The 7,738-nt window shown below is 30.5% G+C and overlaps 1 long non-coding RNA gene across 1 annotated transcript; it reads right to left on the bottom strand.

The window, feature by feature from the left end:
- Window positions 1-839: 839 nt before the first annotated feature.
- Window positions 840-1,721, bottom strand: LOC107793043 (uncharacterized). Its single transcript, XR_001649634.2, has 2 exons — window positions 1,502-1,721; window positions 840-1,064 (listed from the first exon to the last, which is right to left on the bottom strand). It is a non-coding gene; the product is annotated as an uncharacterized LOC107793043 (long non-coding RNA).
- Window positions 1,722-7,738: the final 6,017 nt, after the last annotated feature.

Genomic DNA, 7,738 nt, shown 5'->3' with positions numbered 1-7,738 from the left:
TAACAAATAGGGACTATGGGTGATACAAGATTTGATGTTATTGATAATATTTTTAAAAAATTGATCGATAAGGAGAAAAAAGAGAGCAGGAAACGTGGGTGATGCAAAAAAAGAAATGTGCAATTAATCTTGGTGGATATGAGGTATGTGAAAGTTTATTATCAAATTTTACATATAAATAATTGAAGAGTATCATCAGAATTTTGACATTTATGTTTTATTACTCGTTTGATTAGTTTTGATAGAACTATATAGGGAGAAATTAAAAAATAGCCAGATTTACAAGTGGTCATTCAAAAATAGTCACAGTTTCAAAAGTAATCGAAATTATAATTTGAACGAAAACACGGTTCAAAATCCGAAAAAATACTCCAGCATAAATACTGGAATTCCAGCATAAGTATACTGGAACTCCAGCATATTATACTGGAGTTCCAGTAAATATATCGGTCCAGCATAATATGCTGGAAGTTCATACACAGGTGCACCGATCTCCAGTATATTATGCTGGAACTTTCCGTGTTGCAGCAAAATAGTGACTATTTCTCAATGACTTTGTAAATGCTGGCTATTTTTGAATGATCAGTTCGAAAACTAGCTAGCCCGTGCTATTTTTATGTTATATTTTAGAAATAAAAACTACTATAATAAATTGAAAGACTTTAGCCCAAGCCCAAAGACTTTAGTTAAAGCCCAAATTCAAACGCAAACAGCTATATATATTGCTGGACGTTTTTGTTGTTCAAGCTATTCATCTAGACGGGTCAAACCAGCTTAACAACTAACAAAAAGGCACAAACAATTAGGTACAATAATTCGCAATAACGTAGAAAAATGAATTTTGTATCACAAATAAGAATTCTTTCCTTATTTCCTTTAATCACAAAACTTTAAAATTCTCCATTCTGAACAGGAGAAAATTACATAAAGAATTTAAATGATGAATAAAAAAATCGATTATAAGCTTAAAAAAATAACTCCACGAGTGTACTAATGGACCAAGTACGTAATCGCAAGTGCAACAAGTAGAAGAACATAAGCAATCCCTTGATCAATCGCTGTGCCTGCAAAAGAATTCCAAATCAATTTCTTCATATTTAAATTTTAAAGTGTATTTATGGAAAATCTAAGAGAAGAAGATTTTACGAGTTTAAGTTCTATATACAATCGGTTGAAAAATATATTTATATAATCAAGTTTACTTGTAAATCTGTTATCACATAGTATTAAACTACTTTAATATTGTAAAAAAATAATAATTAAAACACTGCCGGTATATATAACTTATATCTTTAACTTGTATAGTGTAAAAGATTTTTCTACCAATGCAACTTAACCTGTTATATTGTTGCTTGTCTTATTTTTAAGATTACTAATCTGCATGTAATTATCTGTTAGGTGAATTGATAGCGTTAAAATTATTATACACAACTAGTGCCTAGTATATATAAGTTAAACTCAAAAGAAGAAGAAGATTGAAAGAAGGGAAAAAAGATGTTACCGTCATTTGAAGGAAGTGGGGCTGAAGAAGGAGCCATGTCTTGTCCAAAACTAAACTCAACCAAAGCCAACAACAAAAATCCAATAATAGATGAGAGGCTCATCAATCTAACTGAATTCATCTTCAAATTCAAGAAGAAACAAATTAGAAAATTTTGAGAGATATATTAAGAGAAGAGAAAGGGGATTTTGCAGTTTACAGAGGAAAGAATATATATGGTGGAGAAAAAAGAGGGTCTCGTCATAGTTTATATACGAATGTAATTATGTGTGTGAATTTTCAAGGAAACAAAGAAGAAAAGTTGTAGTAGTTGGGTAAAAGATATGACTAGGATTAAATAAAAAAGAAAAAGAAAATACAAAGTTGATTTAATTGACTTGGTAGGCTGTTGATGTTTGACTCAAAGGCGGAATACGATTTTAAATTAAAGTATTATTCCACCTCCTAATATTTGTGGGAGACTCGCTTAAGATTAAAGTTTTTTAGTTAAGTTGAAAAGTAGTATTTAAAAATATAAAATTATGCTTGGACATGCTTTTCACTTGATAAAATTTTGCAGTTTTGTGAGTAGGTAAAACAATATTTCGGAAAGCTTGTAAAAATGGTCAAAAGCACTTTTTGATTTTTGAAAAACCCATTTCTGAAAAATCTCAAAAACCTACAAAATTTAATAGACAAATACGTTTTTCTTTTTAAAAAAAAACGAAAACAAAGAAAACAAATTATGTTCAAACGGGTCCTAGAACCCCACTTATTTTTCCTTTTGTAGGCTTGTACCACTTGTTAACTGTTGCCTTGTTGGGTAACATCAATATCTATCTAGATGATGCTTTGGAGATACATTGATATCTCTATAATATTCTTATATAATAACACTTTTTTATAAAAATTAGATTTTTTTAGAACTAATTTTTATGTTATGTTATAATATATATGTTCTCTATAACAACGCTTCGCTATAACATTCAAAAATATTCGAAACAAATAAGACTGTTATAGAGAGATTTGACTATACACGGGTTGACAGTAATGGTAGAACATAATGTTTGCTTGATGGATTGGTTAAGAAACAATGTTATGCTCTTATGACTGTATAATTTTTGGTAAGATGGTAAACTTTGATTGTGTAAGTTGAATCATGGCAATAAATTAATATTACTTGTGCAAATTTGCATACATAATTTAACAAATTTATTTAATTTAATTTAATACTATATATACATATCTACATTTTTCATTAAGTGATGGCGTAGCAGGCTCGTATAGTCGTTGTGGATGGACCATTGAGAGAGTGGGAGTGACGCATAAGACTTTGAAGTTTGAAGAGTCTAATATTCAACAATAAAAATATGAATTAGTATTGAGGAGTTTTCAGAAACCGCTATTGTTTAGTGGCTATTAACTTTCTATAGTTATTATATACATATAATTACTTCTTATAGCTACTATTCAATTGTTACGGTAGTGTATTCACATGTATTCGCGTTGTTGTATTAATGAATACAACAACAAAAAATGCCTAAAATCAGGGTAGTCCAGTTGTACGCGCATGTATTCACATGTATTTGCGTCATGTATTGATGAATACAGTAACGGCAATCTCTTAAAAATATGTATGTCCAGCTGTCTAAGAGAAGAAAAACATAAATAACGTATTTTATGCCTTATTTCATGCCTCAATGGTAGTATATACCATAAAATACTTATTTTGGTATAAAATATAAAAGATAACTATAAAAATAATATTTAAAATAATTTTGATTTATAATAAATATGGTGTATACCTTTACTATAGGAGGTATAATTTTCATTATTATAACCCAAGAATTAGTAGATTTTACTTTTCAACGACCCAAAAATCAGTAGATGGTCAGCTTATTTAGTCGCCAAATTTGCATGGACTTTATGACTTTTCTAATCTAAAATATAATATTCCGATGATTGCATATATTAGTATTAAAATTTCTTTCCTTTCTGGAAACTTGCTTTCGTCCACTTTACACATGCTGAAAAGGAAACCTCACATTAATTTCCCTGTCCACATTTAGGTCATATTCATTATTCACTATTTGGTTTAATATTTCAATTGAGTCATTTCCAAACCTCACATATTCATTTTCCTTTACCGAACATCTACTCCAACTTTATGATCACTACTTCCCGGATTAGAAGCAAGTAGTGGTGGTAAAATGGATATAAAAAAAAAACTAATTATTCATCTATATTATTCACTTAGAAATGAGTTGGATAATGAACTTTTAAAAATATGTTAAATATTGATAAGGTTCCTATCATCCACTTAAAAAATAAATAACCAATGATTTAACTTTTATATTTGCAAAGACTCAAGTTGAGAGTTTCTCAAATTTGGGAGGCTAGGAATTCTCCCAAAAGTAGTTATATTCAAGAAGCCATGGATAATGTGTAAAGCCATATTATTCGCCGATTAATCCATTTTCTATCCGTATTAAATATGGATCGGTTTATCCGTTTTGTATTATCCGTTTTTGACTCGCCCTTATCTTATCTGACCTACCCATTTGCTACCTCTAGATGCAAGTATTGAATTATGTTAATATATCTTAATTACATGATAACTTGAAATAAAAATACATAGTACTAAGTATTATTAAATAAGTATGAAAAAGAGTTGTCCAGTGCACAAGGCATCTTGTATTCCTGCATGATCGGGGGAAGGAATGCACCCCAAGGGTGTGATGAAAATAGCCTAACCTAATATAAGTATTAGTGGCTGCTTCTACGACTCGAATCTGCGACCTATAGGTCACACGGAAGACAGTATTATTGTTGCTCCAAGGTAAAATTAAGTGATAAATTTTATGTGAAAAATATGTAACATGGATAAGTGCATGTAGTCTGATGCTGAAGTATTTTTCGTCACATGTAATTAAAGAAGTACTCTTGTACATAATAGAAATCTTTCTCATTTTCTTTCTCTTTCTGTTAGCATGTGGACTAAATACAAATTAAAGGATTATCAAATAGGTTCGATCAATAATTACAGGCTAAGATTTTAAGAAACCTTATCTAATGATGGGAAACTCACAATAAACTAAAGGGATGTTTATCCAAATAGCCGGTCATATTCAATGTCTATTTTTTTTAGTTATATATATAGATTATACATTGATTATACACAGTTATACACATATAATACATAAATTATGCATGTATAATACCTCCACCGGCTATTTGTAGTTTAACCGATTTGGTGGACGACTATTTGGGTTAATTCTTCTAAACTAAAACAGAACTTAACTTTATGCATCTCCTTTTCCGGTGTTTTCACATTTACAAGGAACGAAAGAAATAATGAAATGAAAGGGTTGTAGTGGAGTGATAAGTACTAAGTAGTCCTTCTTCATTCATCAGCGGTCTCAAATTCAAGATTTGGGTAAGGAATCATCTTTGTCGGGAAGCACTTTATCCTCCCATTTTAGGATTTTATTATTAAGTTGGGAATACTATTAATGCTTACACTCTAATAGTATTGATGGGATTTTTTACACGCAATAGGTGTGGGCTAATTTGTCACTATCCCCCTTCCCTTCCTCTAATTCCTAGAATTTTTTTCATTTTAAAAAAGTTGAAATAATGTGGCCTGAAACTCTATATAAAACGAATCCATCCAAGATAAAATTCGCAAATAATCACATTTTAGCTTCTCTAATAATATATTTAGTGCGATCCCATAATAAGAATTTGAAAAGGCCTTGTGTGAGATAAAGATGATGTTTTAGATAGACCCGCTCAAGAAAATAATTTTTAAAATAGGTTTGAAAAATATAAGAGTAAAAATAGTAATTAAGATGAAGATGTACGCAGATTTTACCTCTTTTTGTGTGAGGTAGAGAACTTGTTTCCAATAGACTCTCGGCTCAAGGAAAGTGTTTTTAATATACGTTTGAAAAATACAAGAGTAAGAAAAAAAATAAGATAAAAATATTGAAGAAAAAAAAAAGTATTGACAGTAAAAATAGTAAAGATAACTAAAGTAAAAGAAATAACAGTATTAGTAAAATTGAAGAATAAGATAATAATAAAAAAATAATAATAATACTGATAACTTTTAATTCAGCCTCTATAATTAAAAAGTAGCCACTAATATGGAGTTCAGAATTTTACAGTAAAACTTCAGGATATTATCGTAGAGTTTTAACTTTTCATAAAAATAATTATTTTTCAATTATAATGCTACAACTAGAAGCCCGCGCTATTACAAGCAAACATTAAGGCCCATTATTGCAAGCCCCCCTTGAGCACCTGTGTTATTTTCCATTTATTCATCCCTTTCATAGCAACTCTAATTCTAATCTCCAAATTTCATTTTTTTAAAAAATTTAAAATAAATTACTGAAATTTTTTCATAAAACTTTAAATCCTACATGTAGTCATATAAGAAAATGTTATTTCACGAAAAATGAATGCGTAAAGGAAAGCATTTTATGAATGTGATGATAAGAAATACTTCTAATAAAAAATTATGATTCAAGAGTTATCTAGAAATATAGCTGATCAAATGAAATTGACTGCACTCATTATTTTCTACATAATCGAATACATGAAGTTGTTTTTATGTGTCCTATCGATTACGAGTTCGAACCGTAAAAAATCAATTAATACTTGCATTATGGTAATATATTTACATCATCATACTCTTTGAGATATGGCCTTTCACTAAATTTGCGTGAACACATGATACTTTGTGCATCAGACTGTCATTTTTAATGATTCTGAACTTAATAATTTAAATTTAATAATACTAAATGTTTCTATAAATAATTAGAGTCAAAGATAATACTAGATGTCTTTGCAATTGCTGTCGATGTCATCTTGTAAGATCCGACTAAGAAAAGGATCAGCATGCATCTTCTCCTTGTCCTCTTACTTCATCTTTTTTATAAAGTGTAACAGTCTTAACGTCACTTTTTTCGAATAAAGACACAATCCTTGTATAGAAAAAAAAATGAAGACTTCAAACAAATACAAAGTTTAACTTCTATATATTGGCATCCAGTAAGAAATTACATTATTATATATAATAGTAAGATATATAACCTTAGACCATAAACCAAAATATCTGCTATAATATATTAGGATATATTTATGGCTATTGTTTACCCCCAAAATAAGTAACAATTAATTTTTTACGCGGTTTAAAGGATACGTGGTTTAATTCAATACGAATAATTAAGAATAATGGGTAAATCAGTTAAAGACAAAAGAAACGATCAAACCAATTGCAATGTAATGACCAAGCCTTATCTTAGATTGAACAATGTAACTCATCCTCGATTGGACCCTCGGTACAAGCTCGGTCGCGAGTGAAGAGAAGAACAAATGAATAATGCCTTAACAATAGCTAGAAGACAAAAGTAAACTTTTATTGCTTTGACTTGCATGTTACAATGTGTCCGGCTAAAGAAAAACTTCTCCTTTATATAGTAGGAGAATTTCATTCCTAGTACAAATTTAAAAAAGGTAAAAATCTTCTTTTCCAGATAATTGTTGATCTATAATTGATACTGAACAGGATTCACGTCGTAATATCTGTTTGATGGCGAATATTACGGCCCCCAATCCGTCATGCATAACCGTTCACTGCGTCTTCCGAGGTCCAAAAGCTATACTTGGTCCGGGGTATGTCGCTTTACCGTATCCGATCTCAGATACATCGTTCTTTCTTTCTAGGTCTCGATATGATGGGTTCCTGGCCTCGATTATAATCACGTCGAGTCGTACTTCCCATTCGTTCTCTCATCGGAGAATTAGAGAAAAATTTACCCCTGATTTTATCCTTACACAGATAACCTCGTTTCCTTTGTACGTTACAACCGAGTTGACGGGTCAGCAAAATATCTCATCACTCATGTCGTTCTGACTTCAGACACGTGTCATCCATCGGTTGACTGTCCTCGAATGTGAAATGTCACGCATTGACTACCCTTCCTCTATAAAAGCTCCGACCCCTTTTTTACTTTTTTACTTCCCGATTCCAGAGCTCTTTGACCCACCTTCGAATTCTCCACTTAACTCTAACCCCTTCAAATCTTCATACATTGCTTTCTAGATCTTCATATCCTCATCTTCAAATCTTCATAATTCTTCTTTAAATCATCAAATCAAACCTTTATACCTTCATCCACATCTTCAAATCTTCATCCTCATCTTCAAACCTTAATATTTTTCTTCAAACCTTTATATTTTCTAGAATCC

This window comes from Nicotiana tabacum, chromosome 21 (genome assembly GCF_000715075.1).
Source record: "Nicotiana tabacum cultivar K326 chromosome 21, ASM71507v2, whole genome shotgun sequence".
Classification (NCBI taxonomy): Eukaryota; Viridiplantae; Streptophyta; class Magnoliopsida; order Solanales; family Solanaceae; genus Nicotiana; species Nicotiana tabacum.
The sequence above is the reverse complement of the archived record's forward strand: the minus strand, read 5'-3'. Positions and strand labels throughout refer to the sequence as shown.